General features: G+C 46.8%; 1 protein-coding gene across 1 annotated transcript in view; it reads right to left on the minus strand.

Annotated features, from left to right (window-relative positions):
- The window catches only part of LOC144178910 (uncharacterized), a 459,264-nt gene extending 444,968 nt beyond the window's left edge, over positions 1–14,296 (minus strand). Inside the window, exon 1 of the mRNA XM_077707051.1 lies at positions 13,855–14,296. The gene's annotated coding sequence lies outside the window, so the exon portion shown is untranslated. The remainder of the gene's footprint in view (positions 1–13,854) is intronic.
- Between the last annotated feature and the right edge of the window lie 11,823 nt (positions 14,297–26,119).

The following is a 26,119-nucleotide window of genomic DNA, read 5'->3' on the forward strand; positions in this document are numbered from 1 at the left end:
GATGTTTAAACGGAGGATTTTTAAATACTTCAAATCTCTCTGGTGCTCAGTTCTGCTTAAGAATTCTGTTTGTTGTCTGGATATAAATTTTCTACTCTACGCCTCCCCCCGTCATTCAGAAAAACCCAAACAGTACTAATTCCCAGATTTTAAGAAAGATTAAAACTGCGATCCATCCATGGCTCCAGCCACAGAACAGTCACGTTGAACTAGGAATTCAGCGAATTCCTGGAGTTCAGCGCAGGGGTTCTATTAAATTCAATTCAAGCAATTCAATACAAGTAATTCAGCGAAGATTGTATCTAACAGCCTGCAATCTTATTGGTGTGCCTCTAACATGGGAGTTCAGTGTCCGATCAATATAGACGAATTTTCACATTGCTCCCACAGCCCCCCCCCCCCGTTCTGTTCCGATTCTGATGAGCAGCTCTTGTATACTCCCGATGCCACTCCTTTGTGTTATCGTTGTTGGTTCTGTCGGTTTCCTCGGGCTAAATTTCCGCCATTCTGCATAACTAATTATTAATGGTTAGCTTAGGAAGCCTGTGTCTGAGCATTGACAAGTGAAGTATAGGCCATAACTGCCAATTACAGCTAGACATGCCTGCACCTTTCATGTTCATGTGGAGTAGCAACCCAAGCTCGCTGCCAGGCTGACTTCTCCTCATCATTAAAGGCATTCCTCCTCCTTTGCGTTGACCTGCTTAGGAATTAATACATTCAGTTGAAATAAAATTCTTTGTATTATTCCTCTTTAAAGCAGGGTTACCCATTATCTCCTTTGTTTATCTAGCACTACATATGGCCCTTATGTATGCGTGTGCTTCAATGCCGCAGCAGGCACAGTTTTTGTATATTAGGTACTAAACTTCAAGTATTGGTGCACGTACGCTGATGGCTTTGTTTGTTTTGTCAAAATAAGATAGCTATTTATGAAGTTGTTTCGCTGAGAAGTGATATGTTGATCTCTGGTGCGAATGTCAACTTTCTGAATATCGCCGGCCTTTGGTTAGGCTCGTAGGCACTCACACCAAAGGAAGCTGCCGGCAGCTCATGGTTCCGAGTACCCGTTAAATATCTTGGGGTCCCGCCAGACTCCTACAGCGTACCTGCCAGGTTCGCCGGGTGGCATTAGGGAGATCAGACTGGAGAGGAGGGGGGGGGGTGAGGGATAGAAGAATTATAAGCAACGGATTGGAATAATTTACACGCATTTCTAATTTAGTACAGAGCAGGAACTGAACTGTGTCGTCCAAACTACTAACAAGCTACACCACTCGTCAGTTGATAAATCTTCGACGTGGCTGACGCCGCCTTTTCAGGAAGTCTTGGAATTACTGTCGAGCGTAACAATGTTCGCTCTTGCGACACTTGGCCAAAAGAACGCGACTCAGAGTTGTGTCGGACATGAATGCTCGGAACTGGGGCAATTATTTTTTTACTATGCTGAACTGACTCGCACTCAGCTGGTACTGACCAGTTCATTGATTTTAGGGTTTAACGCGCCGACGCAACGCAGGCGATGAGGCGCGCCGTAATGGAGGGCTCCGGATTAATTTTGACCACCTGGGAATCTTTAACGTGCTCCGAAATCTCGTACACACGGGCGTTATTGCTTTTCGCCTCCACCAGAAAAGCGGCCGCTGCGGCCGGGAATCGAACCCGCGACCTCGTGCTCAGCAGCCCAACGTCTTAGCCGCTGAGCCAACGTGGCGGGTACTGACCAGATCAACTTGCGCGCATGGCCGACTATGATTTTTGGGCTCTTCACTGATAACGAGGTCAATTGGAGTAGGATCGAACTAGACTGTCAGGTACAACGTTGGTCAGGTAGCTCCGGCGCAACGTGGCCAAAGCGGGAGAAAGGTTTGGCCAAACACGGGTGCGTTTTCGGGAGATTTTTGTTTCAGTCGTACAATCGTACAAAACCATCAAAATTCGGGAGTCTCCCGGAAAATTCCGGAAACCTGGCAGGTATGCCTACAGGCACAGCGCCTGTTGGTGGGGGAGGAGCGAGTGCCTTTGTCGTTATTTGCAGGCTTTCGGGCCGCACAACTCGTCGATATAGGGTAGGGACCAGCAAAGTAACATGTTGTTGGCAACAAAATCGGTGTATGTGGTGCATATTCTTCATCGCGCTTGGACTCCTATGCAGCAGCTTCATTGGGTTTTTGCGAAAATACTATGGACATCTACCACAGAGCCACTGAGGCACGATAACCTATTTAGTGCGGTCTGCGGTGGTAGACTCGTCGTAACTCATCTATTTGTATGGCAAATGGTTGAGCGTTTCTCATTTTTAAAGTGAAGCTATCTATGCCTCACTGACCGCGACGTTGTCCAAAAACACACTGCAGGTGTGAATCTGTGGGATTCGACTTACCCTGTTAATTGCGCCTTCTTGCAAGTGAATCCCATCGGTGCAGTGCCCAATCTTGTTATGCCATCTCCATTTTCACCGCACCTTGTTTGCGGAAGTATGAGGTCTACGGCCTATACACTTTTTTTTTGTTTTGTTTCTATCCTGATGATACGTTTAACGTGTCTCGAATTAAACTTTCAAATGAATTAATTTTCATTCTTCTTACCAGTACGGTTGTATCAAACTGTTTATTCCAATCGGCCTGAGTATTCACAAAATGCCGCTTTCTCCGCCCGCAAGAACTTCTTTCTAAGAGCTTCACGCGGAAACGTTGTTCGGCCGCAGCAACAAAAACAAAACAAAAATATTTTCGTCTATTCGTAGACTGTATTCCGCATAGCAAATCGATACAATCAAACAGTTTATAAATTGAAAGGAAGCCATCATATTTTGGGATGTCCTCCTAAAAACTCTTGAGAAGGACTTTGACTTGAAACACAACCGCGTGAGGTATCTCGTTCTGCCTGTAGGCCATAAATTGCTTCAAGGCTTTAACAAAAGGCTAAGCACTGTCGCTTCAACTTTGAGCTATTAATATTGTTAAACTAAGAATAGTGTTTGAGGCGATTCGCCGCTGGTCACCGTAACAATTCGTCTGTTTTATTCGCCTGTCCAGAGAATTTCTCAGCTCATTGTTCTTCGGCAGTTCAAAACTGCCCCTGCAATAGAAATTCTACGGGAGAATATAATACGGAACGGCTTTGGAGTGGTTCTGAGCCCTACACAAGGACAAATAAAAGGTGCCCAACATTAACTCTGCTGTCAAACATACCTGCCAACTCAGGATACTGTCAATCGGTGCTAGTTTGGTCTATAGAAGTACCGTGGTATGCTGCTTTTGTTTTTGTTTTTTTGTCGCAGCCGATTGCACGTGCGACATCTAATAAGATGGTAGCCAATTGAGGCTATTTCATCTTGTGACATAAGCTGCGTTGAAAAGATTTAAAAAAGATCTATTCAAGCACGTAGGACGATCTAGAGCAAAAGCTCTCCCCCCCCCACCCTTCGCCCCCCCCCCAGAGTTCCTAGTATATAATCAATAGCGAATGTGGACACAATCAGGGATTTCGGAACGCTTTCGGGTGTGGAGGGGCCAGTATTGGCGTCCTTTTATGTTGTGTTTATGGTGTATTTTTCACAATATTTGTCATTTTGTTTACTTACATAACATTTTATTAAGGTTCTAATTCATTTTAACTGTATTAATTTTTAAATGTTGGTATCTTCGCTTATTATGCATTGCAAACCTGCGCTGACACGCCAATTCCAAAGAGGTTCGAAAGTTACGAAAAATCATTTTTAATATTTCTGCATTCGCTCTCGCAATGAAGCAGATGTGTACTGACACAAGTGCACAAATGTGGTTTAAGTCGACAAGAAAGTAGGCACTAGGTATAAAAGCTGTTATCACAGGTATACGAGCTTCAAGGCTGGCACGACAACAGGGTGTCGGGCAGACGTTATCGAAGGAGGCTGAAGGATGTTATTCGTTCTGCCGTTCTATAGAGACGATCTGTTTCATAACGGCATCTAAGTGCAGTTCCGTAGCTCTCTTCTTGTGCACGTGTGGTAGGAGGTGTGTCAGCTTCCTCTGTGTCATTCGATTGCGCAAAAATATTTTTATTCGCCTCAGAGCACCGAAAGATCGCTCTCCTGAAGGCTCTGACGCAGGGACAGAAAACATAAGTTGTGGGTACCGGACAACCTGGTTCATCATCTTCCGCATATCTACAGACTTCCCCTGCAGGATCTGTGAAATGCGTTCACTTGCGGCCGGACCGTTGTCACGCAGAAGCGTTGGGAGGAGCACGTGTTGCGCTGAAAGCCTGCTGATGTCTAAATCCGCAGGATGTGCTCCTAAATGTTCATTTAGGTCGTTCCGCAAAGTTTCTACCTTCAGCATTGTCAGTTAAAATACGCTCAAGGCTAATCAGCCTCTCCATTCCAGGATGGTCAAATCTCCGTCGGAAGTCGCTGTAGCAGCAAAAAACTCTTCCCTGTGACCTCTTGCCGTCAAGCGCTGAAGGCTCCTCATGCTTGTCTGTAAATTGAAGCTTTCTGGGCGGCTGAGGCGCTGTGGGCGCTCGAGATTCCTTTGGACCTAACTTTCTTGCTCTTGATTTTGCCCGCTCCCATAGGACGTCAAATGAGGCGTCAGACCGTAGCCTTGCCAAGCCGTCACAAAGAGTCTCTGCTGCTTCTTTTGCTCCTGCAGCGCGGTAAACTGGGCGTTAAAGCATCCTCGCTAATCGCACGCATGGGCCGAACAGGGCTTTAGAAAGGTTGATACCCACTAAGGTTTTGAACTTCAATACTTTCTCATATCCTTTTGCGACTGTCTTGCTGGCGCCACTGAAAGAGCTTTGAACTTGTACCAGTTCCTGCAAATTTGCCTGCACCTTTTGATAGCTCTCACAGAACGCTTTCATTGATTTTGCTCTTACTGACCACCTCGTTGGGCACAGTGGTAGCAGTTGGGAGTTCAGCCTGAAAGATCCTGCTCACCGGCATCATTACCCGGAGGAAGTACACCGCTCGATCAGAGCGTATCCGACGACATCGCAGTTCGTGGCTGCCTCCTGGAGTGACAAGTCTAGGCAGTGGTTACTGCAGTGCAAAAATATTGAGCCTGGTTTCGAGTCCCCAATCCTTTATCCATGTTCGCGGGCCCGTCGAAACAGTGCCCCCTTAGGTTGTGGAAGTCCAGGCCCAGACGAAAAATCATGTTCCTCACGGCTTTATACAAGGTCTCAGCTCTCCTGTCTGTTGCATTGTACATGCTAAAAAGTTCCTCACGAACTTCCTCTGTTATCCCGTCTGCCCAACCCAAACAAATTGGGAACTGAGGCACCCAGGCTTAGTCAATGATCTGGTTGATCCTTTTTACGAGTTCTTCTATACTGCTTGGTATGTACCCCGGTATTTGATTATTTCAGGTTTGTATTCTCTGGTATTTCGAAAACTGCGTGTCAGGAGTAGTCTTTTCTTTCTTGATAGGGGACAGTCTATCCTCACCGATTGATCGATGACCGAGCTTTTCACCGATCTTTTGAGTAGGTTTTCCGCATTTGCAATAGTTGTTTCAGTTTCGTTGGTACAGTGTCCGGTGATTGCCTGGCTTGTGCATTATTTTGTAGGGAAGTGCGAAGGCATGAGGGAAATGTTTTTCATCCATTGCTGTGTTGTTGTTCCCTCTCCGTGTGTAGTTGCTAAAATCACGGTAGCAAAATATCAGCTTCAAAACTTCGATTCAGAGCAGTGCAGAGTCGCTTGCGTATGGTCTTGTAGCAGTTGTGCAATGCGCGCTAGGAGAACCACACAAGCCAGGAATTACTTGACGAGTGGCTCCATGCTACCATTAAGTTCATCCCCGACATAACTTAAATGGTGTCCTAGCAACCAGCACAAAAGAAACTATATCAGAATTTAAAAGCTATCTTTTTTATTAATCACCGGCATTTTATTGTTGGTCACATATTGGATCGTTCTTTGTTCCTCATAAAGCTTTTGACAGACGATGATTGTTTAACCCCCCCCCCCCCCCTCTTATATAGAAGTCACTGTCAACCAGCTTCCGGTTTCTAAGACGCCTGGCCCTGATGAACTCGACGAAGAATGTTTAAACAGGGGATTTTTAAATACTTCAAATCTCTCTGGTGCTCAGTTCTGCTTAAGATTTCTGTTTGTTGTCTGGATATAAATTTTCTACTCTACGCCTCCCCTCGTCATTCAGAAAAAACCAAACAGAACTAATTCCCAGATTTGAAGAAAGATTAAAACTGCGATCCATCCATGGCTCACGTTGAACTAGGAATTCAGCGAATTCCTGGAGTTCAGCGCAGGGATTCAATTAAATTCAATTCAAGGAATTCAATACAACGAATTCAGCGAAGATTGTTTCTAACAGCCTGCATTTTTATTGGTGCGCATCAAACGTGGGAATTGAGTGTCTGATCAATATTGACGAATTTTCACATTGCTCCCACAGCCCCCCCGTTATGTTCCGATTCTTATAAGCAGCTCTTGTATACTCCCGATGCCACTTCTTTTTTTGATCGTTGTTGGTTCTGTCGGTTTCCTCGGGCTAAGTTTCCGCCATTCTGCATAACTAATTATTAATGGTTAGCTTAGGAGGCCTGTGTATGAGCATTGACAAATGAAGTATAGGCCATAATTGCCAATTACAGCTAGACATGCCTGCACCTCTCATGTTCATGTGGAGTAGCAACCCAAGCTCGCTGCCAAGCTGACTGCTCCTCATCATTAAAGGCATTCCTCCCCCTTTGCATTGACCTGCTTAGGAATTCATACATTCAGTTGAAATAAAATTCTTTATATTATTCCTCTTTAAAGCAGGGTTACCCATTATCTCCTTTGTTTATCTAGCACTACATATGGCCCTTATGTATGGGTGTGCTTCAATGCCGCAGCATGCACAGTTTTTGTATATTAGGTACTAAACTTCAAGTATTGCTGCACGTACGCTGATGGTTTTGCTTGTTTTGTCAAAATAAGATATCTATTTATGAAGTTGTTCCACTGAGAAGTGATATGTTGACCTGTGGTGCGAATGTCAACTTTCTGAATATCGCCGGCCTTTGGTTAGGCTCGTAGGCACTCACACCAACTGAAGCTGCCGGCAGCTCATGGTTCCGAGTACCCGTTAAATATCTTGGGGTCCCGCCAGACTCCCACAGCGTACCTGCCATGTTCGCCGGGTGGCATTAGGGAGATCAGACGGGAAAGATGAGGGGGGGGGGTGAGAGATAGAAGAATTAGAAGCAACAGATTGGAATAATTTACACGCATTTCTAATTTAGTACAGAGCAGGAACTGAACTGTGTCGTCCAAACTCGTCAGTTGCTGAATCTTCGACGTGGCTGACGCCGCCTTTTCAGGAAGTCTTGGGAATACGGTCGAGCGTAACCATGTTCGCTCTTGCGACACTTCGCTAAAAGAACGCGACTGAGAGTTGTGTCGGACATGAATGCTCGGAACTGGGGCAAATATTTTTTTGCTATGCTGAACTGACTCGCACTCAGCTGGTACTGACCAGTTCATTGATTCTAAGGTTTAACGCACCGACGCAACGTAGGCGATGAAGCGCGCCGTAGTGGAGGGCTCCGGAATAATTTAGACCACCTGGGGAGCTATAACGTGCGCCTAAATCTCGTACACACGGGCGTTATTGCTTTTCGCCTCCATCAGAAAAGAGACCGACGCGGCCGGGAATCAAACCCGCGACCTCGTGCTCAGCCGCGCAACGCCTTAGCCATTGAGCCACCCCGGCGGGTACTGACCAGTTGAACTTGCGCGCATGGCCGACTATGATTTTTAGGCTCTTCACTGAGAACGAGGTCAATTGGACTAGGATCGAATTGGACTGTCAGGTAGCTCCGGCGCAACGTGGCCAGAGCGGGAGAAAGGTTTGGCCAAACACGGGTGCGTTTTCGGGATATTTTCGTTTCAGTCGTAGAATCGTACAAAACTATCAAAATTCGGGAGTCTCCCGGAAAATTCCGGAAACCTGGCAGGTATGCCTACAGGCACGGCGCCTGTTGGTGGGGGAGGAGCGAGTGCCTTCGTCGTTATTTGCAGGCTTTCGGGCCGCATAACTCGTCGATATAGGGTAGGGACCAGCAACGTAACATGTTCATTTTTAAAGCGAAGCATTCTATGCTTTGCTGACCGCGACGTTGTCCAAAAACGCACTGCACGTGTGAAGCTATGGGATTCGACTTACCCTTTTAATTGCGCCTTCTTGCAAGTTAATCCCATCGGTGCAGTGCGCAATCTAGTTGTGCCATCTCCATTTTCACCGGACCTTGTTTGCGGAAGTATGAGGTGTACGGCCTATACACTTTTTTTTTGTTTTGTTTCTATCCTGATGATACGTTTAACGTGTCTCGAATTAAACTTTCAAAGGAATTAATTTTCATTCTTTTTGCCGGTACTACTGCATCAAACTGTTTATTCCAATCGGCCTGAGTATTCACAAAATGCTGATTTCTCCCCCCGCGAGAACTTCCTTCTAAAAGCTTCACGCGGAAACGTTGTTCGGCCGCAGCTACAAAAACAAAACAGAAATATTTTCGTGTATTCGTAGACTGTATTCCGCATAGCGAATCGATACAATCGAACAGTTTATAAATTGAAAGGAAGCCATCATGTTTTGGGATGTCCTCCAAAAAACTCTTGAGAAGGACTGACCTGACAAACAACAGCGTGAGGTATCTCGTTCTGCCTGTAGGCCATAAATTGCTTCAAGGCGTTAACAAAAGGCTAAGCACTGCCGCTTCAGCGTTGAGATATTAATATTGTTAAACAAGGAATATTGTTTGAGGCGATTCGCCGCTGGTCACCGTAACAATTCGTCTGTTTTATTCGCCTCTCCAGAGCATTTCTCAGCTCTCAGTTCTTCAGCAGTTTAAAACTGCCCCTCCAATAGAAATTGTATGGGAGAATAAAATACGGAGCTGCTTTGGAGCGGTTCTGAGGACTACACAAGGACAGATAAAAGGTGCCCAACATTAACACTGCTGTCAAACATACCTGCCAGCTCAGGATACTGTCAATCGTTGCTAGCTTGGTCTATACAAGTATCATGGTATGCTGCTTTTGTTTTTGTTTTTTTGTCGCAGCCGATTGCACGTGTGACATCTAATAAGATGGTAGCAATTTGAAGCTATTTCATCTTGTGGCATAAGCTGCATTGAAAAGATTTCAAAAATATATATGCAAGCACGTAGGACGATCTAGAGCAAAAGCTCACGCCCCCCGCCCCATTACCACAGAGTTCCTAGTAATCAATAGCGAATGTGGACGCAATCAGGGATTCCGGAACGCTTTCGGGTGTGGAGGGGCCAGTATTGGCGTCCTTTTGTGTTGTGTTTATTGTGTATTTTTTCACAATATTTGTCATTTTTGTTTACTTACATAACATTTTATTATGGTTCTAATTCATTTTCACTGTATTAATTTTTAAATGTTGGTATCCACGCTTATTATGCATTGCAAACCTGCGGGGACCGCGCCAATGCCGAAGGGGTTCGAAAGTTGCGAAAAATCATTTTTAATATTTCTGCATTCGCTCTCGCAATGAAGTAGATGTGTACTGACACAAGTGCACAAATGTGGTTTAAGTAGACAAGAAAGTAGGCACTAGGTATAAAGCTATTATCACAGACTTCGCGTAGCGCCAACAAAACGACAGAGGACACAGGGAGGCGACGGGCACAAGCGCTTGTGCCCGTCGCCTCCCTGTGTCCTCTGTAGTTTTGTTGGCGCTACACGAAGTCATGGATTACCGCTACCAACTAGCCCAAACCCAAACTCTATTATCACAGTTATACGAGCTTCAAGGCTGGCACGACAAGAGGGTGTTGGGCAGACGTTATCGAAGTAGGCTGGAGGATGCTGTTCGTTCTGCCGTTCTATAGAGACGAACTGTTTCATGACGGCATCTAAGTGCAGTTCCGTAGCTCTCTTCTTGTACACGTGGGGGAGGAGGTGTGTCAGCCTCCTCTGTGTCATTCGATTGCGCAAAAATGTTTTTACTCGCCTCAGAGCACCGAAAGATCGCTGTCCTGAAGCATCTGACGCAGGGACAGAAAACATGAGTTGTGGGTACCGGACAACCTAGTTCATCATCTTCCGCATATCTACAGACTTCCCCTGCAGAATCTGTGAAATTCGTTCACTTGCGGCCGGACCGTCGCCACGCAGAAGCATTGGGAGAAGCACGTGTTGCGCTGAAAGCCTGCTGATGTGTAAATCCGCAGCGTGCGCTCCTAAAAGTTTATTTAGGTCGTTCCGCAAAGTTTCTACCTTCAGCATTGTCAATTAAAATGCGCTCGAGGCTAATCAGCTTCTCCATTCCAGGATGGTCAAATCTCCGTCGGAAGTCGCTGGCAACACGATCGCTGGCGGCCAAAAACTCTTCCCTGTGACCACTTGTCGTCTAACGCTGAAGGCTCCTCATGCTTGTCTGTAAATTGAAGCTTTCTGGGCGGCTGAGACGCTGTGGGCACTCGAGGTTCCTTTGGACCTAACTCTCTTGCTCTTGAGTTTGCCCGCTTCCGTAGGACGTCACATGAGGCGTCATACCGTAGCCTTGCCAAGCCGTCACAGAGAGCCTCTGCTACTTGTTTTGCTCCTGCAGCGCGGTAAACTGGGCGTTGAAGCATCCTCGCTAATCGCACGCATGGGCTGAACAGGGCTCTAGAAAGGTTGATACCCACTAAGGTTTCGAACTTTAATACTTTCTCATATCCTTTTGCGACTGTCTTGCTGGCGCCACTGAAAGAGCTTGTATCAGTTCCTGCAAATTTGCCTGCACCTTTTGATAGCTCTCACAGAACGTTTTCATTGATTTTGCTCTTACTGACCACCTGGTTGGGCACAGTGGTAGCAGTTGGGAGTTCGGCCTGAAAAATCCTGCTCACCGACGTCATTACCCGGAGGAAGTACACCGCTAGATCAGAGCGTCTCCGACGACATCGCAGTTCCTGGCTACCTCCTGGAGTGCCAAGTCTAGGCAGTGGTTACTACAGTGCAAAAATATTGACCCTGGTTTCGAGTACGCAATCCTTTATCGCCTTCCATGTTCGCGGGTCCGTCAAAACAGTGCCCCCATAGGTTGTAGAAGTCCAGGCCCAGACGCAAAATCATGTTCCTCACGGCTTTATACAAGGTCTCAGATCAGCTGTCTGGTGCATTGTACATGGTAAAAAATTACTCACGAACTTCCAATGTTATCCCGTCTGCTCAACCCCCACAAATTGGGAACTGAGGCAGCCAGGCTTAGTCAATGATCTGGTTGATCCTTTTTACGAGTTCTCCTATACTGCTTGGTATGTACCCCGGTGTTTGATTATTTCAGCTTTGTTTTCTCTGGTGTTTGGAAATTTGCGTGTCAGGAGTAGTCTCTTCTTTCTTGATAGGGGACAGTCTATCCTCACCGATCGATCGATTACCGAGCTTTTTACCGATCTTTTGAGTAGGTTTTCCGCATTTGCAATAGTTGTGGTCAGTTTCGTTGGTAGAGTGTCCGGTGATTTCCTGGCTTGTGCATTATTTTGTAGGGAAGTGCGGAGGCATGAGGGAAATGTTTTAATCCATTGCTGTGTTGTTGTTCCTTCTCCGTGTGTAAGTCAATATTCCGCCAATTTTTGTGTACCTGTTTGCGTAATCGTGATTTGATATTTTGGTTACTGATATGTTGAGTGGTGTGCCTTAATTTGTGGCTTTTTAGCCGGCCATCGTCCCACCGTTGTGCGTCCAATCGATCATGGGCCTTTTGTAAAGCATTGAAACACACCACCACCAGTTTGAAAATTTAATGATAGCTCTTGTCAAAAATTTGATTTCAGCGTAAACGGTCGGAAAGTGGGGTGGGAAGGGGCTGCCCCTCTACAGAATTGTTGGAGAAGGGGGGGGGGACCGCCCCCCCGGCCTTCCCCCCCCCCCTTTTCCGGAGTCCCTGAACGCTATGGAAAGCGCACAGCACCAGCATCGTGATTACGGGGCACTGATACGAACGCTCAATTTGCATACGAATGCAAATTGAGAAGCCCTGGTGACATCGATGCCGCTGTGGCTGCGGTGGGGCTGAGGCGCCGATCCGCTTGGGGCGCAGTATCAGCGACAGCCGGCGATGGACTCGATGTGAGGTACGTGCTAGGCCAAGGTTACGTTGCGATAGTTTTTTTAGGTTGGGCCTGCGCTGGGAATACCTATCTGTGAAAGCACATGTCGCGGGAAAAGCCATAGATAGCTTTGGGGATAAAAGCATCAATATTGCTCGCGTTTTAGGGGGAATACGCAGAGGACCTCGTCTATAAGCGCCATCTGGTAGGTGCCGGTCATAAATCGGAAGTCGCAAAGAGCAGTGTTAAAATATCAGGACAGGAAGGAAAAACCGCAGAACACACGCTGAATCTGAAAAAAGATCCGTCATTTACTGATCAGTAATGGCGTGTGGGAGTGTGTGCGCGTGTGTGTAGGCGGGGGGTTCTTGGGGGACGTGTTAACAGCTCTCAACACAATAAATCGTCGGCGGAAATTAAGACGAAAAATTGGCCGCGAATTTGCTTGCTCGGCAAATGTCGTCGAAATTCGATACTCTTTTGCCGCTTGTGACCCGTAACACTCTCTCCACTTTCCCCCAATCCCACCCCGGACCTCTCGTTCTACCCCTTTTTCCTCAGAATTCCCAGGTCATGATAAACGCAACAAACGTATGCCCTACCCGATTCAATTTTACCGCGTTCTCAGTGCTCGCGCGCCATCTGTTGGGACCTTTCGTAAGTGCTTGTTTGAAATGCATCGAGCTCGAGCCCGAACTCTTGTCTTCATCTTTTGATTTTTTCTCGCCTCACTTTGCTACCTGTGTTTACACGTTTTTTGTTTGTTTGCTGTTGCAAAAAACGAAGTTCACGTCTATTTTGAATGGAGAGAACACTGCTAGGAAAGAACACTACTAGAACGCTATTTTGCCTCAAATATAACTAATATACTGAACAATGTTGACTCGTGTGAAGCATGCAACCAGATTTTATTATTGTGTAATAGTCTATCTATACTTCCTGTTCAAGCAATCTAGCAACTTGTGGATTGGCGGCTGAATCAAGTGACAGACCAAAATTTTCGTTTTCAGGTATCCCGAGAAAGACTATCGTCTACAAAAACTACACTGCAGACTTTCATTGGCCCGCCGTGGTACATCGCTCCACTGCCAGAAATAACGACTGACTTTCGAGTTTTATTCTTGACCTTTACAGCTGGTAGTAACTCAACTACGTTGAGGATAGACCAGTCATCCCCCCCCCCCTCCCCCCGAAAAAAAAATTGAGCTCTGATCACTCCGGGTGCCTGAAAATTAAGCGAGTTTTCGCTTCGATTTGCCTATACGAATAAAACTAAGGCTACACAACACACCAATTTAATTTTCCTGGAGCAAAGATGTATTGTGCGAAGCAGCTCGGAGCTGCCAAACGTGTGCGTAGCATCCCTGAAAGACTTAGTTAAAATACACCCAGCGTTAAATTTTAACAAACAGTTACTAATATGACATCGGTTCGATACGAAAATTAGATTTAAATGACCCCAATTTCGATAAAGCATAATTTTCTTCTTTGCTAATCACAGCTTACACTGCGTATACTGTGCGCACGCAACGTTTCAAACCGAGGCCTTAGTTTCGGGATAAACAGTTAAGCGCTCCGAATACGCTCGTACTAGTTACCGGTTGTTCAGGACCCACAACAACCTGTGCTTGTTTGAGTGTTTTCTGTGTGAAACACGATCAGAGCCGTTATTACGCAACCATTACTCCCAAGCACAAGGCGCATGTGCACACCCCTTATAGGCAACACGAGAGCACTGGTTAAATAGGAAGGTGGGAGTGGTTGAGGTGTGCGGATGATGCTCACCTGAATTCACGGTGAAAATCCCAGCTGAAGCACGACACGTCTTAAAAGTGGCAAATATCCATGGCATGACACGTGGCATGTTGTCGGGACGCGCGACGTCGCACGACGTCGCACGCTCGCACAGCCGGCGGCAGCCTTTCGCGCGTGCGGCCGGCGTCGGTCTGCTGCGGCGTCCGCCGCGACTGAGCGCAATAGGGCACGCCAGACGCTCCGAAGAAGACTCGTTCGCGACTTGATGCACATTTTATAACTCCCGCCGCTGCGCGCCTTTATACCTATAGACGGAAACGAGCAATCGCCCCCATCAAAAAGCCATTCCGGGCGGCAATTTTCCAACGCGCGCAATGGTTAAGCCAAGGCGGCCATCAATATGCAATGGCCGCGGCGCGTTTATGATCGCGCCGTCGTATAGACACCATTGAGAGGGCCATGCGGTGATCCCGAGCGCTTTTACTCGCTCGAGAAACGGTCTCTTCACGAGCAGGTTATTACGGCCCCTTTGTGTCAAGACGCGCCACTTTCACTCCGTTATCCGTCCACACGACGCTCTCTGTTGGGGGCTCGCTTTCTGACAACCGTCGCTGTGTCGCTGTTGCCCGATGTGACAGTGTGAGGAACCTTAAGTGCATGCAACAGCTATAGGGTACGTGTAAACATTAATATACGCCAATAAAGCAGATCAAATACGGCAATAACCTCTGAATGATGAACTCATATGCTTATGATGGTTTACGATATGTTCGTGAAGTTCGCCACAACCTATAGCTGCTCATTCAACTTGCCGTAGTAATGTTTCGTGCTAAACTTACGAACAATATTAAAGAATTATGATAAACGCCAAGTTATAATGTCGTCGTAAATGTTGGATTGCCCCGAATAAGTGTTATAGGCTACCCCATAAGCTTTTACTGAAGTTTGAAAGTATTCGTGGACGTATTCATTGCTGCCAGTATTAGATCCGAACAGTTGTAAATAGACCGTCAAAACCTTGACTCAAAAAGTATATGCCGATTTTATAACGTCATATTTTCCTAACTTCACTGCCGTAACCCTTACAGAGTATTAAGTGCCCATTAGGACGAGAGAAAGTACGTATCGTAAAGTCAGTTTGTTCCCATTTGATGTTTCGTAAAGACGCCAGAGCACGATGTGCTTATAGCTGAAGCTACACGAGGCAGCTCTGTCCGCCCAAGAAGGCACCATGTACTCGAAGGAATTCATAAACGTTCCTTTTTGGGAACTCAAAGACGAAATTGCGCAAAAAAAATCAAGGCTATTCCACCCTGCGACGGTAGAGGACTAGCGAAACTTTAAATATCGTGGTAAGAAAACTTGTAGTAATTTTTTTATTTCAAACCTCATTATCTCTATTCTCTATTAGTTAATGACGACTACAATGGATTTGCGGTCACTATGATGTACACTGAACGGCGTAGTTTCGTGTTTTCAAACATAAGGTACCACTCAAGGTATTTCCCATTCTGGGCATTACCAGATTCACGGCTATATCCTAAACATGAGAAGCTTCTCCCAAGTTTGTCTCAATTATCTCGAGCTGCAACCCAATAACTGCGACCCTGTAATGCTCCGTCCTCCTCTAAAGGGAACACCATTTACCCGAAAAGATGCAAAAATTGTCAGTTATTCTGTAATAATTAAGCCAGGGCACTTCGCAGCAAGCTTCCTTAGCCAAAACTTTAAAGGGAAACCATCCAGAGTGACAAAACGCCTTTCACATTACAGAAGATAACTCTAAGAAAATGAAGGTTGCCGACTCTTCCCCGGTTAATGGGACGAGGTAGTAGCAATATAGCTGACAATAAAACCAATCAATCTATTTAACACAAAACCAGGCGCAGTTTTCATGCAAGCCACCCGTGACACTACAAAGTACATGGTATAGTACACCACCCAGATATTAGTGGCACAGGAACGCTTTGCACATTTCGTCATTTAGTTCATTCATTTGTGGATGTGGACATGTAACCCTTAAACTTCGCTCTCACAGGACGTCAAGATATAGAGCAATAGCTTGCATAGGCATGCATTTTGTTTGGGCTCAGATGAGCCCTACAAAGAGGAATGGTTTAGGCAAACACAAGAAGCTCTGAAGTTTTATGATGTTTCTCTGCAAATTATTAATCTTCGTCATACGTTGTACGAAGTCGCCCTACGCTACAATCATCGCGCCCTTCTAAACAACCTCCCCTAACAAACATTTTAAATTCATGCAGACTGACCAGTTGGCAAGCCAAAATTGCCCAACAGAAAAACGACAGTTAACTTTCAACCTTACCCAGTCCTCCCACAGAAAAAGTTCTTTAGTCTGTGTTTGGGGGAGCGGCCGAAGTTTCTTGAAGTTATGTGGGCAGCCAATAGGTCGCCGGCAGCGTGACCTCTTCGGAGGATTCATCAAAAAGTGTTCCTCAGCAGGTCCTGACTAAGCATGACAATCTGTACCAGCCAAAATACGATGACTGGGAGAGCTTTCTTTTGTAGTTTCACAGAAAATAAACAGCTTCCCCCAAACGAAGGACTCAGAGGATCGGTGCACACACTACGCTAATCGCTTTAGTTTATCTTTTCGATTATGTGTGCTTTCGTGCCCTTGGAAGCTATATATGTCTTGTAAAAATATTTGCGGTGGCCCGTAGAATCATGTTAAGAGGTGATGTTGGTTGTGGCTCCCGTAATATTCGACCTTTCATTTCCTCAAATTTGATGCTGTAATTTGAAGGTGTCAATGAACGAAATTATCTGTGAAATGTCATTTCTGCCACAAAAATGGGTTCGCTAATAGTCTTTTTCGCGAAGGGTTTTCACACCTTGAAAGAAAAGCGCTTGCCTCAGTACAGATTCGGTTGTTTTATATACTCATGAAGCTGTCTTCCACGACGCCATTGCTGCCATACCTGCCATGGGATTCAATATTAATACAATCAGGACACATAAACATTTTCGTTTATAAAATAAATAATCCCGGGCCATCTCCACTAATGTGAAACCTGACGAGGAGCGAGGCATACAGTGTATAAGTGCATTCTTCGCGCCTTGGCGTTTTTTCCAACGGAGATGAAACCGTTTGGGGTTACAGCTGTACAGCTTTGCTGTAAAAGTCTCCTGTCTTTGAAACATGAGGCGTTCTAGCGCGAGGCGTAAGTGGGTGTCTTACGAAGAGTTCCAGCACGAGGCGTAAACGAGTGTCCCGGTGTTTTAGCACCGGGACTACATGAGACGACGGTTAAGACGACGACATGAGACGCCAACAGCCCGAGCCGCTAAGGGGCTTCGCCCCTAAAATTCCTGGGGCACATGAGTCTGTTTAGGCGCTTGAATGCGAAATCAGTACGGATTATTCTGGCGATACTTTTCAGATGTTTTTTTGTGCGCCTTTCCTAAGCTGCACTTTACTTGTCTTCATTGGTTATCAGACCGCAGACCATGCGGACGTTCTTACTGAAAAGTCATGATTCTGTGTTATGGTAGCTCCATGAAACCATGCACGACACGCACGCGATGTCGCAGTAAAGTATCGCCAGTAGAAGCCATAATGCTTTCGCATTCAAAAGCACGTAAGCAGACTTCAGTGCACCAAGGAATGTTTTCTCCTTGGGCCCCTTTGCGTTCCCATTTAAATCGTCTTTTAAGCAATGTTTCTCGTGCCGTCAGTATAGAGTTGTGCTTAATTAACTTGCCTGTCACCGCGCGTTCTCGTATTTCATTCCCGTCCCCGCCTCAATGTTTTTTTTTGTGATGGCATGGAGGCTTTTTGTACCATTCTCTGCTTACAATGCCGGCTTTTTTGGCTGATAGGACACATATTTTTTTTAGAATAAACAAAAACTCACGGCATGCCATGTTCGACTAAGTGGCGTGCTTAACTAGTCACAATAAACCTAACCGCTTTTTTTTTCTCCACCACTTTGTAACTCAATTCATAATAGAGCCCTACTCGCCTCGTTCACTGATCCGTAAAAGTCATGGGGCACCACTTGTTCCTCAACATAATGACTAACCATGCAGCCCTAATTTCACAGAGAGACGAAGAGGAAAAATGAGGCCTTTGTGTCGACAGGGCACGTTGAGTGTAATAATCTTGGCTTGCTGAGTATATCCGTGTAAGCCCTGGAAAAAAGAAGTCGGCCATCTTCGCAACTGAAATGCGAAGACTGAGGAAACAGCGGAGCTGTGGTTGGCTTTAACTTGGTTGGATTTAACTAGCTTTAACTTGGCTTTTCTTAGGTCTGCCCCTAAGGAAAAGATGATTAAGAGAATAGCACAGTAATAGAAAAACAAGGATAACATTAAGCGAATAAAACAGTAAGAGAAAGGTAGTTAAAAAGAGAGGGTTTCTTTATGGAAACTGAGTCAAATCAAAGTCCACAATTCATTCTCCTAAAGTCCATAATCAAAACTGCCAAAGTCCGAAGCCAAAGTCCACTTCAACGCAACCAGCATCCAAAGTCAACACCCACGCTAGAATCCAAAGGGAACGCTGGGCGCCCCGAATGCGATGATAGCGCAATTGTAATGTTGCTACTGTGAGTATGCCAAAATCCGAGAGTAAATAAAAAAGATGATAGCGCAATCGTATAGACCCCGACGACGCGCAGAGGTATTTCAGCCTTGATGAACCACAGAATTAATACGACAGTAAACCTCGCTGCTCGCGTTCTGCACAGCATTACACACTGCAGCAATCAGCTATGCTTGAGTATCCCTACAGCCTGGAGGCAGGCGCTGCAACACGTGGCTTCCTTTTCTAGAGAACATCTGGCAGCATGATACGCCTTTACGCACCTAGCCCACCAGCACATCATGCGTCTTTGCTCCACAATGTCTGTAGCTGCCCAGTGCAGTGTGGCTGGTAACGTTGGGGTCGACCAGATAAGCCTTTCACCGCCCACAGCCGTCTGAGGGTCTATGCCGCCAACTCAACGCGATGCCACGCCACTTGCATTTTCTCTGGGGCGATGGTCGCAACTTTCCCTATGTACAGATCCCGGAATAAATTACAGACCATTTTATGCAAACGATCCAGACAGCACCATACGGATGTTCCGTGGTCTAGCTATGCAAGCGGGATGACGTCAAACAGCACCTGTGGCTCAACGTCACGTTCACATAACACCATTTGTGTAAGACTCGTCAGGTACATTCCGCTTACCAGACCTGTGGGGCACGTGATAACACTGAATATGTTCTAGCTGTACTCTGTTTCACAGCACCTAGGTTATCTATCTTGGAACTCAGCTCAGGAACACACACAGGCAGCTCATGAACACAATCGAACCGCGGCAGGGTGCACCAGCTGCGTCATGGACCACTGAAGCCATGGTGTCATTTCTTCGGGGTGGTGATCTGCCCTAGATACTGTTGTTCTTCCTCATAATTATCATCCTATTATTGTGAATTGACGTGATTGTGTCGCGTGTTTTGTACGTTTATTCATGTGCACGTTTCAGCATTGTTGCGTTCCCATCTTATTTACCAAGCCAAGCTCGCAGCCCTGCTGACCTCTCTGCCTCAATAAATAATTTTCCCTTCAAGAAAATGCCTGCCTGTCTATTTTATCTTCCTATTATCCACGCGTTTCTACCTACAGAATGGTCATGTACCAGTGTAAGAACACCAAAAATGAGCAGCTTATCGGTTTCTGGAGAAATCATCTACCACGTGCATTGCGAAAAAAAACCTTGCAAAGAAGCAGTCCAGCAAGGGACCTATTAAAGCCGGTAAGTAACCGATCTACCAAGTGACGTGCTCAGGGTGCGTCCACCACCACTGGGATGCAAAGAAAGAAGTCACTGAGTGATCGCTAAGCAAGAAATTAGGTGAGTGTGTGTCCAGAAACATGGGTCCGTTGCAACAAAGCAAACTGCGAGTCAATAGGCGTGTAGAAACAGCCGCTTGCGACCAAGCCAAAATGAGTGTAGCGTTATGGCAGCGTTGACGTTCGACCAGAGTACAACTCTGCAGCAAGCCTTCTGAGCCCATAAGTTGTATCCCACAGAAAAAAACACTCACGCGCTTGCAGTTTTACAAATGGAGGCTGTGACACTGTTATTGAGGGAAAGAGCTGTATGAAGACTGGTATAGGACTAGCTTTGCGTAAGTACGCCGGCAGTTGCTCTCTCCAGTGGCACCTTTCCAAAATGACACACGGCACATATAATATCAGTAAAGGAACACTGAAGTGAGCTCTGAACATTGCCTAAATATATTATCATGTAAACTCTAGAATGTTTCGGCATTGTTATGAAGCCTGTGTACCGATTTACACATTCCTTGCAATAAATGTGTAAATCCTACTTGTCGATTTCGCTGCCGTCGGCTAAGAAACCGTGCTTGAACGTCCGGAAGGTGAAATTCAACGCATTTGGAGCAAGCTTAAGTTGTAAAAGCTCTCTGAAAAGAGCGAAGGAGCCAACGTACACCAACCAATAGGCGAATATCAACGTATCGAAGGCTGGGATAGCATAAAAGCACATTGCACAGAAATGCGACCTCACTGCGGCAGTCAACAGTATGGTATAATGACATTTACTGTAAACCTAATGAAACGTAATTGTAGTGAATTACATGCAAATTTTATGCCATTAACAGCGAATTAGATGCCAATCTTAATGTCATTAGTGTGGTGCTAGACAAGAATACTGAATGACACATACAGCGGATTACGTTCCAATTTCATGTCATTAACAATGAATTAGATGCCAATGTCAATGTTATTAGTTTGGTGCTGCACAAGACTACCTAATGACACACCAAATTACATGCCAATTTCATGCCATTACAGCGAATTAGATGCCAATGTCAATGTCATTAGTTTGGTGCTACACGAGAATACCGAATGACATTCAAGGCAAATGGCAATCGGCGGTCGAATAAGGTCGAGGAAAAAAGTCTAATTAGTTTGCGAACCGAAGGTGTATATAGCCGCGGAAGAAGTGGCCCTCCACTCCACGAGGAGCAATAAATAGAAGAGCACTGTGTCTGAAGACTACAGCAGCATATCAATATTCTTCACTGAATGTTGTTTTGCGTTGAAAAGGCAAGCGCCACCTTCGCAAAGCTCCCAATATTTCTGCTACCCAATAACTTATTTCTTTTTTTCTTGTCTCGGCATGCGATGTCTAGTGATGTCATTAGAACACCGATTCACTTTTTTGTTGAAAAAAAGTTTTGTTTTGTTTTTCAATTATTCAAGGGTGTAAAACATTATCAATGCATTTGCATTAGTATCTTCCAATGCCGCGAGTTTCTTAATCGTCACTACAATTTCATTATCAATTGACATTTTCCTCGCTGTGTAGACTCGCATAGTCAAACTGAATGTTATTTACAGCAAACGTCATTCGCCTTGAGCGACATTAAATTTGCCGTGTAACTGGCGTGCAAGGTTTTATTTGTTATGTCTAACAGACAATCATGGATTACGAATTACACGATGCCGCCACTAACAAAAAAGCTCGATCTTTTCCCTTCAGCGCCTCTTTAATCCTCATGTGCTCAAGAAACACGAGGCGTGGGTGCGACATCTGTTTCGTACCAGTAGATACAACCACTTTTTTCCAATCTTCAATACAATATTCGTATTTTTCTCCGTTACAGATTTTGAAGATGCGCCCCTGTGCACGGCTATTAAACAAAACTTGTTATTTTTGAGTGCTTCAATTAAACCGGCGTGATATAACGTGCAATTTTAGGCAGAGTACGGCATTCGCAGTTTTCTGTATTACTATCGCCGCAAGCGCAAATGTTGTGTACGCAAGCCAATGGAGCATGTGCGAGGAACTCCCCTCCCTCTTTCCGACTGTTGGTGCCACGCACCGTGGGAGTTTCGCTCACGTGAATCCTACCAGCTTTCAGCGTTGTCTTTAAGGCATATGCTTAAGCTTCATGATTGTGTTCAAAAGACTATGCAGCACCAAGCATTTGACGCTTCATTTCAACGCAGTCTACGGTTTCCGCCAGTGCACGCCCTTTTGTACGAACGAGAAATCAGAGCGTATACGCATATCTCCCAACTCAATGTGATTACAGTACCAGAAATGTTTGTCGTTCATGCTTTCCGAAACCTACCGAATACATGGAGGTATGGAAGAAAAAACTCCCTGATCGAAAGCATAACACGAGGGGCCCAGGTTCGATTCCGACCACAGAAGAGAGAGAGAGTAAACTTTATTCAATTTGCCAGCTGTGTAGCCTAGTCGTCGGCCGTGAGCCCTTGGGCTCTGGCAGCGTCCTCAGCCAGCTGGACGACCCAGAGTTGATCTTCCGGGCTGGAGCTGAGCAGCACGGTCTCCCACTGCTCACTGTTAGTGATTGTGCGGCCATTTGTGATCGCCTGCGGACACTGCCATAGCATGGGCGCCAGGTCCGCTCGTTCCTGACATCTATGGCACTGGGGGGAATAGCGCCCCGGGGTAGTAATAGCTATACACTAGGGGATTTGGGTACAAGTGGGTCTGTAGCAGTCGCCATACCCCCGAATGCCATTTACTGAGGGATGGGTGCGCGGGTGGGAAGAGGGCCCGGCCTAAACGGTAATGACCGCTGATATCACTGTACGATAACAGCCTGTCCCCGCCTGACATTGGGACGAGTTCCGCATCGGAAGGGCCGTCCGCTCGGTCGGTAAAGCCTCGAGCGGCTTCGTGTGCAGACTCGTTCCCTGCAAGGCAGGAGTGGGCGGGGGTCCAAATTAAGTTGATCTTGCCTGTCCGGTTTTCGAGGTGGAGACCAGAAATGAGGATTGCGAACGCCTCCCTTGATATGTGTCCTCGTGAGAAATTTAGAATTGCTGATTTGGAGTCGCTGATGATTGTCTTGATTTTTGTGGAGGCAACCATGGCTAAAGCAATGGCTGCCTCTTCTCCAACCACCGAGTCTCTCGCTCGGATACAGCAGGAGGCGATGGTGTTGCCCTGATTGTTGACCACCGCTATGGCCATTGCCTCGCGACCTGCGTAATCAGCCGCGTCCGCATAGGCAACGTTCTCGACTTTCGCAAAGCGTCTCTGCAGGGCACGGGCTCTGGCCTCTCGCTGCTCCTTGTTATGTGTAGGATGCATATTACGCGGGAGCGGAGAGACCTGAATATTTTCCTGTATTGTTGACGGGATCGCGAAACTAGTAGGCGCACTGTGGGGGTGAGCTATACCCAGCGAGTCGAGTATGTGGCGCCCCGTTGTGCTGTAGGTCAGCCGTACGAGCTGCCCTAGCCGTTGAGCCTCGATGAGCTCGTCCAGACTATTTGTCAGGCCCAGGGCCTCAAATCGCTCGATGGACGTGTTTAGTGGGAGAACGATGGCCCGCTTGTAGGCTCTGCGGAGGAGAGCGTCTATTTTAATTGCCTCTGCCCGCTGTAGCCGGAGATACGGAGTGGCGTACGTCACCCGACTTATTACAAAGTCCTGTACGAGGCGTAGGCGGTTGGCTTCTTTCCTTCCGTGGTTGCGACCAGCTATCCTGGAAATTAGCCTGGTTGTTTGGTGCACAACATTTTCGAGCGCTAGCAAGGATTCCGAATTGTGTCCATTCGCTTGTATTCGAAGCCCAAGAACGCGAATACTCGAGACGATGGGAATGCGGTGCGAACTGGCGGCAAAAAGTTGGATTGAAGGGGGAGTGGAAGTAGATTCCCTCCCTTTACTGGTGGGACGGTAGATAAGAAGCTCTGAATTTCCTGGTGAGCAGCTGAGGCCGCGGGGTGTAACGTATTTTTCGACTGTGTTTGTGGCTTTCTGGAGAGTGTCCTCAATGTGACCGTCACTACCGCCGCAGACCCACAGTGTTACAGCGTCGGCGTAAAGACTATGCTGGAGCTCTTCTATGCTATTGAGGAGATTGGGCAGACCGATCATTGCCACGTGGAAAAGGAAGGGGGAAAGAACCGAGCCCTGGAGCCCTGGGGGGTTCCCCTACTGCCTAGGTGAATTTTGTCTGATTTAAGTCCACCAATAGTGATAGTTGCTGTTCGATCGGTGAGGAAGTTGCGAATGTAGTTGTACACCCTCCTTCCAACCCCCAGGCTGTTGAGATTCTCTAGGATTGCCGAATGTTTGACGTTATCGAATGCTTTAACGAGGTCGAGCCCGAGGACGGCACGAGTATCTGTTGACGAGGAGCGCGCTCCGTCAATAACGTCGTGTTTCAGTCGAAGCATCACATCCTGTGTCGAGAGTTCGGGGCGGAAGCCAATCATGGTGTGTGGGTATAAAGAATTTTTTTCCATGTAGGCGTTGATCCTGTTTAGGATGACATGCTCCAGGAGTTTTCCTACACAAGAGGTGAGGGAAATTGGACGAAGGTTTTCAATTTGGAGCTTTTTTCCGGGTTTTGGGATGGTGGTTACGTTGGCCGTTTTCCACTTAGCGGGAATGTGGCCCGCGTCCCAACACACGTTAAAGTAGCGCGTGAGAGTCTCGATGGAGTCGTCATCTAGGTTGCGGAGTATCTTATTTGTTATGCCGTCCGACCCCGACGCTGAGCCGATCCGGAGGGCCGCAACGGCATCCCGTACCTCGCTTAAGGTGATGAGACTGATGAGGAAGGCGTTATCACTGCCCGATTAAGGGGAGAGTTTCGGTAGCCGAAGGGGCAATGTAGAGATCCTGAAGGGGCTGGAGAAGCTGTTTGTTGGTTCCGTTAAATTTGTGGAAGACAATATTTACATTGTGTCGTTGCGTTGTCTTACTTTTGTCAGGGTATATTAGACAACGCATGATCCGCCATGTCTTAGCCATCCCGATCTCTTTCTCCATGCGATCACAAGCCGCGTGCCAAGTTTGTCGGAAGAGTTGCTGAGTATAGTTTTCGATTTCCTTGTCAAGTCGGGCAAGCCGACGACGCAGGTTGCGATTTAGTTTATATTTGCTGAGTCGATGTCGTAGACTGTTCTTGGCCTCCCACATGTGAAGAAGCCGTGCGTCTGCTTGAAACAGGCCTGCCTCTGCGGGTATACTTTTGGTAGCAGTGTCAGCATCTCGACGTAGTTGCTCAGCCCATGCCTCAATATCGACTATCTCTGCCGCTCCCGAGTCGAATTTTGAGTCAGAGTGGAAAGCTCGTTCGGCTGCACTAATTTTTCGAAACGCGTCCCAGTCGACCAGTCGAAGCGTTTTTCTAGGTTTATGCATAACGCCGCCGAAAACGCTTGTGATCGCTACCATGTAATGATCGCTACCAAGATTTTTTTGCGTGTTAAGCCACGTGGCCTCTCTCCGCATGTTTTTAGTGAAGCATAGGTCAGGCGTCGTGTCTCCACTCACACTATTGCCGATTCGGGTTGGGTACAATGGGTCTGTAACGAGGCTGAGACCTTCTTGTTGGGCGTCTAGCCAAAGGCTACGGCCCTTAACGGTGTCCCGTTTGTATCCCCAATCGGTATGGTGGGCATTAATGTCGCCTACAATAAGTAAAGCGTGGCCACGGGAGATTTCGAGAGTTTTCCTTAGGAGGTTGGTGAATTTGGACTTGTTCTTGGGCGGGCTATATGCGTTTAGGACAAACATGCTACCACAGTCCTTTTTTCGGGTTGGAATTAACTCTACGAGAACGTGAGCCGCCGACGCTGTGTCCGCACCGGTCTCGTGGTGAACGGCCGTGAGGTTGCGCCTAACGAGGGTGGTGACAGCCGGTTTTAATTTGGATGATGTTACGGCTGTGTCTTCCTCCATGTCGGAGAAGGATTTGTAATTTTGGAGCCTGGCAGAAGCGCCAGTTTCTTGGAGGCAAATTACATCAGGAAAGGCGTCCGAGTGGTTAAGTTTTATGTGATGTTCCAGGTTCGCTCGCTTGCGCCGAAACCCTCGCCAGTTCCACTGCCAGACGGTAAGTTCGTCAGGCTTACGGGTGGTCTGATTAAGGGAATTAAGCATTGTCCGCAGGATTTTTGAAACTGTCCGCCGAAGATGGACGGAAGTAAGGTTTGCTGGGTTTGATTGGTCCCACTCCCCCTTCGCGCATCGGACTCAGAGAGGTATTTTCGAGGGCTGTGACGCGTGCGTTCTGACTGGCGATCTTAGCATTAATAGTGTCTGCGAACTTGGCAAGCATGTTATCGAATTTTGAATTGAGGTTCTGACAAAGGGTTTCACTGAGCTGGTCCTGAATTCTGGAGCATGGTCTGAGTGACATACTGAACCTGACTATCAGGTCCGGGGGGTGCGGTTTGATTTCCGGGTTGTGACTCCGTGGCCCTGCGTTTCGGCGGCGGAGAGGTAGCGTGGACTGTACCCATCGCGCTTCCGGAGTTGCG

Source organism: Haemaphysalis longicornis, unplaced genomic scaffold (genome assembly GCF_048455015.1).
Source record: "Haemaphysalis longicornis isolate Haplotype H1 unplaced genomic scaffold, Haemaphysalis longicornis Haplotype H1 scaffold_4, whole genome shotgun sequence".
In the NCBI taxonomy this organism is placed as follows: Eukaryota; Metazoa; Arthropoda; class Arachnida; order Ixodida; family Ixodidae; genus Haemaphysalis; species Haemaphysalis longicornis.